Source organism: Akebia trifoliata, chromosome 15 (assembly GCF_017979445.1).
Source record: "Akebia trifoliata isolate Shusen 1 chromosome 15, ASM1797944v1, whole genome shotgun sequence".
Classification (NCBI taxonomy): Eukaryota; Viridiplantae; Streptophyta; class Magnoliopsida; order Ranunculales; family Lardizabalaceae; genus Akebia; species Akebia trifoliata.
Genome location: NC_141389.1, coordinates 9,214,906 through 9,228,613, shown reverse-complemented (window position 1 = coordinate 9,228,613; position 13,708 = coordinate 9,214,906). Strand labels below are relative to the sequence as shown.

At 34.5% G+C, this 13,708-nt stretch overlaps 1 long non-coding RNA gene across 1 annotated transcript; it reads left to right on the top strand.

Moving 5' to 3' along the window:
- Nucleotides 1-263: 263 nt before the first annotated feature.
- On the top strand, nt 264-11,825 carry LOC147384248 (uncharacterized). The gene is made up of 3 exons (XR_015172406.1): nt 264-352; nt 11,440-11,554; nt 11,668-11,825. It is a non-coding gene; the product is annotated as an uncharacterized LOC147384248 (long non-coding RNA).
- Nucleotides 11,826-13,708: the final 1,883 nt, after the last annotated feature.

Sequence of the window (13,708 nt, the reverse complement as noted above, 5' to 3'; positions counted from 1 at the left end):
TCTAACACCAATGCAGATAATCAAACACATTTAGTTTCTCAAAAACCTTAATCAAAGCAACATATTCACTTCTGTAACTTACAAGATTCATGACCATTCTCATTTCCTTTTTTTTATTTTATTTTTTGTTATTTGTTATTTATTACTTATTTGTAGTCTTTGCTTCTATTCTTATTCTCAATTAGATATCTTTTATGGTTTCCATAGTTTTAGTATTGGTTTAAATCTCAAACTCTTTTCAAAGGGAATTCAAGAGGTCAAGGATTGATGGTGCAAATGCCTCAAGTGGGGGGACCTTCTGGCTAGGGCCTTATGGAAATTGATCACTGTTGGCATGGCATTATTGCTAAAGGTGGAACTCCCCTCCAACTTCATTCTTTTTCATGAAATGTATCTCCAGATGTAGGGAAATGTTGATCAAAGGTTGTAGGTCCATCCCCTAATGAAGGGTCCCCAATTGAACTTTTCCTTAGGAATGCTAATTCAATATGTTTCAAGTGAAACATTAATGAAATTAATTTAAAATTTTGAACTAAAGAAATAAATCAATCGGGCTCTCATGAAAAATTATTGAGGGTTCGTGAGATATTTCTTTAAGGACCCCTCCATTTGGGGGTCCAAAGAATTAAATAAATAATGGAAGAGGCTTCTCCAAAAATTTAAAGTCAATCAAGCAAGACTAAGGTCAAGATATTAAAGTCAATCAAGTGAGACTAAAGTAAAAATTAAAGTTAATTAAGCAAGACTGAAGTCAAGAGATTAAAAGTCAATCAATTAAGACTAAAGTCAAAATATTAAAAGTCAATCAAATAAGACCAAAAGTAAAAATCATAATAGAATTCTAATTAAATTATAACTCTATCTAATAGAGTTCTAACTAAAAAACAATTCTACCTAAAATAATTCTAATTAAAATACAATTCTAACTAAAACACAACTCTAACTAAAAGAACTCTAATTAAATACTAACTCTATCCAAATCAATCCTTAAAAAATTTTATAAATAGAGGTGCTCACACCCTATTTTTGTATCAAATCATAAATCCTAGGAAAAGTAGGTCAAGAAGCCTCCCCAACCTTCCCAAAACCTTAATTTTGAAGTCCCAACTTCTTACCTAACACCCATACTTCGATTTTAGCTTTAAAAATACTTAAAAACCTTTCAAAAACACCTCAAAACCCATAAAAAATCTAAAGAATTCAGATCTAAGAAAGAGATACTTCAACTTAGAGATCAGAAATCAGATCCGGTGACAGAACGAAACGAGGAATACTGTACAATAAGTTGTTCTATTAGATCTGAGGGAAAAAAAATCATTGCGTTCGAAAAAGGTAAGTATTTTTTTATTTTTTTTATTGATTAGGTCTTTTTAGCAATGTAGTTCTATTTGGGAATTAGTAAAGTCAATGTTCGGTTCCAAGATCGTAATAATTAGGTGGCGACTCTCAAACCTCAAGGGTCAAAAGCGGATCCGCGTACCCCGCGGATCAAGGCGCTTTCAGTGGCGACTCCACTGGGGACTATTGAGGATTAGACTTGAAAAACCCCAAGTATGGGAGCATTGTCAGGATGACCTAATTTTTTTATTATTTAGTTCGATTTATTTTATTTATTTATTTATTTTTATGGCTTGATTGTGGATGATTTTGGGTATTACATTTTTTTCCCAATTAAGGATCACTTTTGATGACCCCTAAATATTGCAAGATTCAAATTGACCTATGAAAATGATGGAATAATGAAGGTTGGACAGAAATATTAAAAAGTTTTTATAGAATATTCTAGTAATAATTAAGTCTGGGAACCTTTTAATAAAACTTAGATCTCCTCGAGTAGATTAATTTAGAACCTGAGTTCACTCAATTTCGTTATCGGAAGCCTTATATATCATCGATGCAAGTTCAATCTGTAAATCTGAAATTGTTGCTAAATGAAGGTTGGGACAACAATATTAAATATTTTTACAGAATATTCTAGTAAGACTTAAGTCTGGGAACCTATTAATAAAAATTAGATCTTCTCGAGTAGATTAATTTAGAACCTGCGTTCACTCAATTTCGTTATCAGAAGCCTTAGATATCATCGATGCAAGTTCAATCTGTAAATCTGGAATTGTTGCTGAATGAATGTTGGGACAGCAATGTTAAAACATTTTTATAGAATATTTTAGTGAGAACTAAGTCTAGGCACCTATTAATAAAATGTAGATCTCATCGAGTAGATTAATTTAGAACTTGAGTTCACTCGATTTCGTTATCGGGAGCCTTAGATATCATCGATGCAAGTTCAGATTGTATTTTACTAATTCACAGAAAATCTGAATTTATCTAATGTTGGCACACTTAATGTTCCTGAGAGTGAGCTCATCTCAACAATTGTCATTCTATCATCAATGTAACATCTATTGGAATCTCGATTTATTTTGGATCACTCAAAAGTGATCATTGATTGGACCTTAAAATTTTTAAAAATTATGCCTATTGCAATGTTTGTTTGATCAATTATTATATGCCATGCTCATTAATTGATTTGCCATGATCTTGATAGATATATTTTAATGTGCATGCTTTGATCTTAATCTTGATGTGATGAATTATGTGGGTAATATTCATATGATATTCATGTTGTGATGGTTTGATTAAGCCTATGGGCCCATTTGTTTGAAAAAGCCCCGGGCATACCCCACCCTACTGTGCACACACCAATAACACGTTTATATTATTGCATGGCATACTTACACGTCCTATATAGCCAACGTGGCACTAGTGCGTGGCCCGGTCTCTTCGGAGATGCGACGTCATTCATGAAAACCACAACTCCAGTCACGTACCTTAGGGTATATCAAACTGGGGCATCAATACCGTCTGATCAGGTGATTCTAAGAGATGTATTGATGCACCCAGGCTGGAGCGACCTGAGCCTTTTACCTATTGTGAGCCACACAGTCACATGTCCCGATTGCTAACGTAGTACTAGTACATGGTCGGTCCCCTCGTGGGATGCCAAACCATTTATGAAAGCTACAATTCTTGATTCGTACCCATAGGTATGTAAATGATAATCTAAGTATATCAATTGCACTTCTTGGTCAAAATCGGTGCCTAAGCAAGATCTTGCCCTGCTGTACCCTACTGTACGAGGGGGATAGACTACGTCTATTCTAGACGAGAGGTATTTAAATGGGCCCTTGCTCAGCATTGTGCGCCACCTCTCAACTGGAGATCAAACTGGCTATTTTTGACTTCAGAGAAATGAATTGAAGTTTTAGATTATCACCTATATGGTATATCAGACCAAGTCACCACGTATCGAAAGGTATATAGGTGTGCTTGGGCAAGGATGGCCAGATAAATTGCATTGCACGTAGTAAACCTAGAGTCTAGAAGCCTTCCTATAGGTCATGACCTGAACTGACTATGGGTGTTCCCGGGTTGCTTTATTCAATCCAACCAACAGGTAAGTGGGCGGACTGATCCAGAATAATCAAACAAAACCCGTAATATCAGTCCGACCCAATCGGTGAAATGTACCGATTAATTTGAACTACTTAAACCAGTTGGCCCAATTGACAAATGGATAAAATTGATCAATACCAAATCAGTTGGACTAATTGGTTTCACTTTTAAAAATCCAGACCACTTTGTATAGAAAGATTCGATCTTAGGATCAAATTAATTTGTCTAATCAAAGGTTCAATCCCAATCAGGGGTAGACCCGCGTCTAACCTTTCTCATTTTCTTGGTCACTATAACTTATAGTGTATTTGGATTCGATATTTTCCACCGGACTTGGGCTATTCTATACCGAAATTTTAATCATGTGGTTAAAAGTCAAACATTCAGAATCGATAGTTAATTTTAAGTACTCCTAAAAGTTCTAAACCCTCATCTGTGTCATTTAGGATCCGTCAAAAGAGTCGTCTTGTCAAAGTACCAGTGTCAAGTCCAAGTAGTCCATCCACCCAGAAGGACCTTCTCGCTTTGTAGATAATTATCCTTGAGTTTTCTTTGAATTTCAATCCAATTTTCGTCAGTTTTTAAATCCAGTTAGTTACGTTAGTCTTTCTTCAACTTTCAAGTTTTAGTTGAGTTTGTCAGTCTATATTTTTCAATTCTAATAAAATATAGAAGCTTTTGATTATCATGTGTGTAATAATGATTTGAGCATAATATCTAACATGAGGATTGACGTAAAACTCACTAATCAAGCTCGATAAATATTTGAATTAAAGAATACACTCAAAAAGTGCAAATGGGTACTATATTTTCCTTAGAAGAACATGAGAGAATACTAAATTTACTTGAAAAATTCAACAACGTTCCTGCATGGTCTCGTGAGAATATATGGATGGATTGCACCAAAATAGATCAAATCCTAAATTGAGGGTGAACTTCAAAATCAAAGATTATCAAGAATGATGTACTTGAAACTATCGACAAAGGTGTTAAGATCCATAAGAAGGGATTCATCATGTTTTTCACTCAAGTGAAGAAAGTTTTCATTCACAAAAGAATATAAGATTTCTTTTGAAGTTTGGAAATAGTTGAACGAGTCAATGTCAAATACAAAGAACTCAATCACACTCAACTCCGTAGAAGAAGACTGAAGATTACTCCTTCTCAGAAGAAGACTGAAGAATATTTATTCTCCAAAAGAAAACCTTAGTTGACAGAGCAATCCAGATATTGAATTCCTGAAACTTTGATCAAGTTAAACAGCATTTACAAAAGGAGGCCTTCTTTGGTCGAACCATTTTCCTGTCTTACCAAGATGAAGATAACCTTCTTTAGCCCCTCGCAGTCTTTAAAAAAAATCAATAGCCTTTTTTTTCTAAACCAAGCCGACCAACCTTGGGAGGGAATCTTAGCATGAACTACGTTTTGACCTGATCCCAAAAAAAAAAAAATATTTGGGGTACGTAGGCAACCTGAGAAGTTACTTCAAGCCCGGTCATGCAAAGAATAAGGGTATTTTCTTAAGAAAAATGTCATTTAAAAAAATCCCCTATTGAAAGGTTCAAAAGAAAAAAATGCCAAACTAAGGGCATTAGAAAAAAGAATCAAAAGAATTGATAAAAAGAAAAGAATGCCAAACTAGGGGCATTTAGAAAAAATCAAAGAGAGAATATCAAACTAAGGGCATTTTGGGAAGTTGAGCCTTATATATTTTCTTTCTAAACCATATCCTAAGCCCACTTATTAATTCCTCCTGAATGCTAATTGACTCGGTTAAGGTGCAGGGAACTGAGAAGTTGTCGAATTTGTTATACAAGATCATCAAAGAAAAAAAAGAAAAGCCCGCTAAGTCGAAAACCTGAAAAGGTGATTTAGGCAAAATTTAGGGCATAACCATAAAAAAGAAAGCCTGCTAGGTTGAAAACCTGAAAATGCGACCTAGGCAAAAATCAAGGCATCATCAGAAAAAGAAAAACAAAGTCCACTAGATCGAAAACCTGAAGAGGCGATCTAGGTAAAAATTAGGACATCATCAAATGGGAGGAAAGATCCCATCAAGAAGAAAAATTCAGAAGGAAGCTTGTGCAGAAATTAGAAAATGCAGAACCATTCAAGCCACAATATTCATTTTTCAATCAAGAGCTCACATCCAACGAAGACAATGTTGAAGTAAAAAAAATCAGAAATCATCTTGAATATTGTAGGATCTTCAAAAGTATGTTTACTTGTTCAAGTGTTCGTTAATGGAAGATGTAGAATCATCAACCACTTTGAAGAGGAAGATCTTCTATTCTAATATTTATCAAGATTTTTTAAGTCCAGCTCAAGTATTTTTCAAAAGAAATTCGAAAGAAAATGATCAATTCTTTATTGCATATATGATAATCTTAAGAGTCTTAAATTTAAGAGAATGTCAGTTCTTTTATCTATCAAACATCAGAGTCCATATTTTTCAAACGTAATCCATTCCATCAGTCTCGTAGTCAAGTCCCAGTTAAAGCCAACCTTGAAACTAAGGGCATTTTTTAAGGTCATTTAATTCCAAAAATTTTGTTCTAAATCACATGATAAAAAGAAAATCATACAAAAGCTTAAAAGTCCGGTGAAGTCCAATGATAATTACGAATCCAGATGCATGATAAGCCAATAAAGGTCTGATCTTCCAAACTTTGAGCTCAATTTTGAATCATAGAATGAATTAATAGGATTGTGTAAGTTCCTATAAATCTAAGCCTGAGAAATGTGGCTTAGTAAGTTCGAGTCTGAGAAACGAGACTCCAACTTTTTGAATCATAGAATGAGTGGGCTTTTTGAAGTACTTATAAACCTAAGTTCGAGTTCGAGAAACGAGACTCCAACTTTTTGAATCATAGAATGAGTGGGCTTTTTGAAGTGCCTACAAACCTAAGTTCGAGTCCGAGAAACGAGACTCCAACTTTTTAAATTATAGAATGAATAGGCTTTTTGAAGTGCCTATAAACCTAAGTTCGAGTCCGAGAAACGAGACTCCAACTTTTTGAATCATAGAATGAGTGGACTTTTTGAAGTGCCTATAAACTTAAGTTCGAGTCCGAGAAACGATACTCCAACTTTTTGAATCATAGAATGAATAGGCTTTTTGAAGTGCCTAGAAACCTAAGTTAGAGTCCGAGAAACGAGACTCCAACTTTTTGAATCATAGAATGAGTGGGCTTTTTGAAGTGCCTATAAACCTAAGTTCGAGTCCGAGGAACGAGACTCCAACTTTTTGAATCATAAATGAATAGATTTTTTGAAGTGCCTATAAACCTAAGTTCGAGTTCGAGAAACGAGACTCTAACTTTTTGAATCATAGAATGAATAGGCTTTTTGAAGTGCCTACAAACTAAAGTTCGAGTATGAGAAACGAGACTCCAACTTTTTGAATCATATAATGAATAGGTTTTTTGAAGTGCCTATAAACCTAAGTTCGAGTCCGAGAAACGAGACTCCAACTTTTTGAATCATAGAATGAATAGGCTTTTTGAAGTGCCTAGAAACCTAAGTTAGAGTCCGAGAAACGAGACTCCAACTTCTTGAATCATAGAATGAATAGACTTTTTGAAGTGTCTACAAACCTAAGTTCGAGTCCGAGAAACGAGACTCCAACTTTTTGAATCATAGAATGAGTGGACTTTTTGAAGTGCCTACAAACTTAAGTTCGAGTCCAGAAACGTGACTCCAACTTTTTGAATCATAGAATGAGTGGGCCTTTTGAAGTGCCTATAAACCTAAGTTCGAGTCCGAGAAACGAGACTCCAACTTTTTGAATCATAGAATGAGTGGGCTTTTTGAAGTGCCTACAAACTAAAGTTCGAGTCTGAGAAACGAGACTCCAACTTCTTGAATCATAGAATGAATAGGCTTTTTGAAGTGCCTACAAACCTAAGTTCGAGTCCGAGAAATGAGACTCCAACTTCTTGAATCATAGAATGAATAGGCTTTTTGAAGTGCTTACAACAATAAGTTCGAGTCTGAGAAACGAGACTCCAACTTTTTGAATCATAGAATGAATAGGTTTTTTGAAGTGCCTATTAACCTTAGTTTGAGTCCGAGAAACGAGACTCCAATTTTAACAGAATTGTTTAAGTTCCTGTAAACCTTAGCTAGAGTCCGAGAAACGAGACTCCAGCTTTGTTTAAAATCATATTGAATTAATAGGATTGTTTAAGTTCCTTAGCCCGAGAAGCTTGGCTATAATAAGCTCGAGTCTAATAAATGAGACTCATACTTTTTCGAACTCTAAAAAAGAATTTCAAATAGGATTTAATGAAATTCCTACATTGTTATGACTCCAATTATCTCATTGTTCAACCTTGCCATGATTGCTTTCATTGCATAAGCACATTTCAATATTGAATCATTATTGTCAGTAAGAGAAGATCTCTAGGTCTTGACACATTTTTACTCAGTTTCACACAGTACACACACTCACACTTGCACTTTTTAGTCAAGGAGAATTCTTTAAAATTCAAGGATTTGATACTGTCAATGAGAACTCGCGCTCAAGGACCTGACATTTTTTAATTCGGGGAGAGCTTTACCCTCAAAGATTCGAACACCCCGACGAATTGCTAAATCAGACTGCAAAATGAACTGTCACTAGCTTTGGCATTCGGATATCGCACTATCTACCAAAATAGATTTGCTATCTAGTTTGTTTCAACCCTCTGCCAAAGAGGGGCATCTGTAGACACCCCATTTTTGCATCCGCCTGATTAATCAACTCGTCAACCCGATCGCAATGATTCCCAATGATGGATGTTATTTCCATTGCTTTATTTTGTTACCAGAAATGTTTCAGAAATCCGGATGATGTATCTCAAACTGACAAAACCTTAGAAACCACGCTACGCTAGGAAAATACGACTCCAGAAACATAGAAATCATCATCTTGCAGACCCAAAAAGAAGTTTTACGATAAAAATCACTAAAAATGACCAAATTACCAAAATACCCCTAACCTTAAAATATCCCTAGAGCCTACGTTACAATTAGGAAAATCCTTTTGAACACATAAAATAACAAATCGAAATCAAATAAATCATTTCACCAATTTTCATAAAATTTGATAAAATTACGAAAATACCCCTCGTAAAGGTCATGACCCTTTCACACGACAAATTTCATAAATGACACAAGCTAATATTTCCATTGAATTCCTTACGAAAAATCGATTCTAAAACATACAAAATCGACTTAAAACGTGAAAAGTCTTCTCCGGGGGTAAAATAGTAATTTCACAATTTTCATAATTAAAAAATTCAAAATTAATAAATAAAATATTAAATAATTAAAGTGAAACATTAATGAAATTAATTTAAAATTTTGAACTAAAGAAATCGATCAATCGAGCTCTCATGAAAAATTGTTGAGGGTTCGTGAGATATTTCTTTAAAGACCCCTCCATTTGGGGGTCCAAAGAATTAAAGAAATAATGGAAGATGCTTCTCCAAAAATTTAAAGTCAATCAAGCAAGACTAAGGTCAAGATATTAAAGTCAATCAAGTGAGACTAAAGTCAAAATTAAAGTTAATTAAGCAAGACTGAAGTCAAGAGATTAAAAGTCAATCAATTAAAACTAAAGTCAAAATATTAAAAGTCAATCAAATAAGACCAAAAGTCAAAATCATAATAGAATTCTAATTAAATAATAACTCTATCTAATAGAGTTTTAACTAAAAAATAATTCTACCTAAAATAATTCTAATTAAAATACAATTCTACCTAAAACAATTCTAACTAAAACACAACTCTAACTAAAAGAACTCTAATTAAATACTAACTCTATCCAAATCAACCCTTAAAAAATTCTATAAATAGAGGTGCTCACACCCTATTTTCGTATCAAATCATAAACCCTAGGAAAAGTAGGTCAAGAAGCCTCCCCAACCTTCCCAAAACCTTAATTTTGAAGTCCCAACTTCTTACCTAACACACATACTTCGATTTTAGCTTGAAAAATACTTAGAAACCCTTCAAAACACCCCAAAACCCATAAATAAATCTGAAGAATTTAAATCTAAGAAAGAGATACTTCAACTTGGAGATCAGAAATCAGATCTGGTAACAGAACGAAACGAGGAATACTGTACAAGAAGTTATTCTATCAGATCTGAGGGAAAAAAAAATCATTGCGTTCGAAAAATGTAAGTATTTTTTTATTTTTTTTATTGATTAGGTCTTTTTAGCAATGTAGTTCTATTTGGGAATTAGTAGAGACCGGCGTTTGCCGAGCGGGGTTGGTACCTAACACCTTCCAACTCTGTAACGTGATCCCCGAACTTAGTTTCTTATTTTTCGTAGATTAGTTTTTTTTGCCTTTTAGAGTCAATGTTCGGTTCCTAGACCGTAATAATTAGGTGGCGACTCCCAAACCTCAAGGGTCAAAAGCGGATCCGTGCACCCCGCGGATCGAGGGCGCTTTCAGCTAGCCTCAAAGGTACTCTACCAGTAGCATTACTCTAAATGCATTAAAGGATTTTTTTATCTTTTATTTATTTATTTTTTTATTATTATTATTATTATTATTATTAATTTTTTTTTGGGGGAGGGGGGGGGTAGTATCCATGTGAGGTCTAAAATCGACTTGATTTATTTGTGCTGGACTTTCTAATGCTCTATTGTAGATCAACTATCAGGTGCTCATCATGATCAAATGGTCAGGATTGTGCCTTGTAGTAATGTCAATAACTAGGCTTGGGTGACTGGGTTAGTCTGAATCAGCTCGTAATTGATGACCTTGCCCATGGCTTTTTTTTATGGGGTTGCATGCTTTGTGGTATGCACATTGATGGACACAAGGATGACTCTGGTGCTGTCAGTGTTTTTGGAACACTCAGGAGTCTGGATAATATGTTGTATCTCATAAATTGACAAATAAATTCTTGATATGGGTTGCTATGCTGACATATACAAGGTTCAGAAATAATAAGAAGTACCCAACTTGCTGGTGATTTGTATGTACATATACATGTTTCAATGTGTATAAACTTGTAACTCCCTCAAACTAAAAATAGTATCAGAGAAACCATACTGAAGTAGCCAAGTAAATGAAATGGAAATGGACCCATAGCTTGGTTGGTTTGACACATTACAAAGCAACTTTGAGGTCATGGGTTCGGGCATACCCATAAATAAAAGTGATGTCTTGTGGTAGATGTGGGAGAGCAGTCCTAGAGTGATATTGATAATGAAAAATTGGGACTCACCCCTCTATATGCTTGGTCATTTGTAGAAAGCCTAAGTTTGGCTCCATATAGCGCCTTGTAAGTGCATCATGATTTGATATAAACCCATACATACTGATCAATTTTATTCCTTCATTCTAAGGCTTTTCTTTCTTGTGGTGTATATTCTCTTTGTATTTATATTTTAAGGTATCGTTGGCTAGCCTCAAAGGTACTCTACCAGCAGCATTACTGTAAAAGAAATTGTTAAATTCTTTCCATAATTGAGTGTTGTATGTTAATTTGTATCATAATTTGTAAAACTGCTTTAATGCCTAATAAATTCCAAATATAAATTTTTACCACTTTAGTGATTTGCAAATTACAAGTATAATTTTTCTTTTTAAGAAAAAAAAAAAAAAACTTTCTCACAAATCTAGTGGAAGGTTTCTCCTTGTTATTCCTTGTGTAGGCATCAATGTTCTAATTATATTAAAAAAAAAAAAAAAAAGACATAAAACTACATTTAGAAATTCTTATAGATACTTCACATACAACACTCAATTATGGAAACAGAAATTGAGATGCAGAACTTAACAACATCATCCATTGCCAAACACCCCATAAAACCATTGTTCTGAACCCTACTATGTTCTAATTAAACCAATTAGTAGCATGTTTGAGGATTTATGGAGTTGCTTCTATGAGTAAGCACTCCATTCAATCATGTTCCTTAGAACTTTTTGCTTGCATACAAGTGAACTATACCTTACCCATTTATTCATTCAATACACAGGTATATTCCTTACAGGATCATAAAAGATGTTGATGATCAGACTATTGAATTGAAGAATAGGTTAGAAGTCCTCGTGATTTCTTCCCCGGATCGTAAAGATCTTGTCTTCCCAAAGGTAAGTTTCATTCCGCTTCCTTTCTAATAATTTTATTCAGTAATATTCAGATCTTCTTGTTACTTTATTGGTGAGTATTGAATGTGATATTATTTTCGTGATTCAGTTGTCAGGGTGGATGGGAAAATGATGAGACTGTTGGCCAAGCCGCATGTCGTGAAGCCTTGGAGGAAGCGGGAGTAAAAGGAATACTTGATGTATGTTCATCTCATAGCTTGATGTCATAGCTCAACTTCTCATTTTTCTTCACTTTGATTTAAACCATGTTCTTAACTGACATCTCATCAATCAGCTGGGTTGACCACATATCATGATCATCATAACTCTTATCTCGATTATATGGTCAGCCCCATTTTTTCACTTGATGTCACAAATAAATATAACTTAATTAAAATACCAAACAATCTTCGCAAACAAAAACAATCTAAACTTTAAACCTTAGCTGGAATGGGCTATTTTTTTCGACGGTTTTAAGCTGTCGAATATAGTTTTGTCGACAATTTTTAAGGCCATCGAAAATAATTTCTATGGCTTAAGGCTGTCGATTTTTTTTTCGACATGGCCCAATTCGACGGGTGAGACTGTCGCATTTTTCAAAATTCAACGGTTTTGGGCCATCAAATTTATCTTATTTTCACGTAGTGAGTATTATACTAAAGGCTTTTACATTTCTCTTTTCTGTTCTATGCATGCTCTTTTCTGTTTGAGTTTTCAATGTTCGTAGGTAGGAGGACATTGGTCATGTATATATATATATATATATATATATATATATATATATATATATATATATATATATATATATATATAGCATCGGATAATATTATGTGCCTCTATAAGTATTATATTCTATTTTCTAAAGATTGATCTATTGCAGCGGATATCAAGATCCGCCACTATATGTATAATTAAAAATGGATCTCTTGTAGTGGATTGTGAGATCCGCCACTATATGTAGTATATTTTATTAATTAAAAAACTGATCTATTGCAGCGGATATTAAGATCCGCCGCTATAGGTAGCATATTTTATTAATTAAAAAACCGATCTATTGCAGCGGATATTAATATCCGCTGCTATATGTATTATATTCTATTTGTTAAAAATTCGACCTATTGCAGCGGATATTAATATCCGCCGCTAAAGGTACTACCTGCAATAGCGGAATACATTATCCGCTGCTATAGTTAGCGACGGAGGAAACAACGACGGATCTTTGGTTCCGCTGCTCATCGCCGCAATAGCTTTTATCGGTGGAAAAATTACCTTGTAGCGGCGGAAAAATCCGTCGCTGTAGATTAAAAATGTTGTAGTGGAACTACATCGTCAAAATTCAATTTCTAAAATCTGTGGGCCTTGGCCCGTCAAACTTTTATGTCGAATTTTCCAGTTTTCACTGTGAAGTTGTCACCTAGCTAATGACTTCGCTTGATCGATAGTTCTACCTAAGGCCGTACTCTACGATTTTCTTTTTCTAGAGTCATCACGTAATGAAAAAAAAAATATTCGTAGAAAATTCAATTCAGGATATCACAGAATCTTGGATTGGCCAATCACATGAACCCGCATATCTTGAAGGCATCCCAAATTTAAAACTACCCTCATTAGTGCAATTAACTATTCTGTGAGCGAAAAATCCCTGATTGACTTTTTTGTGAGCCAAAAATATCTCATCTGTCTCACATTATTAATCTTTATTCCTAACTTGTAACTACTGTAAGGATTAGAATATGACAAAGGCGAAAAAAAAATAATAGATCAACCATTTCCTTTACTTGGTATGCGAGGAAGATATGATACTTCAAACTTCCATGCAATACTATTTCTTAATTGTACTTCACTTCACTCCTATATGTATATAAAAACTCAAGTACATTTTGCAATGTCCGTACATAACTGGTAACTGCAACTCGGTTTGAGCTGTATTTCATGGCCCAAAGCGATGAAATTAGTTCGGTTCGACGAGAAGAAGTCGGAGAAATGAGCAACAAGGATGCTTGGTTGGTCAACTTAATGAAGATCGACAGTGGTGATATTAAGCCTCGAATTCAAAGCGTACCACAATTGCTGCGTGAAATCACAGACCAAGAAACATGCTTTGTTCCTAGGGGGCATCCATTGGTCCTTACTACCATGGAAAACCTGAGTTTGAGA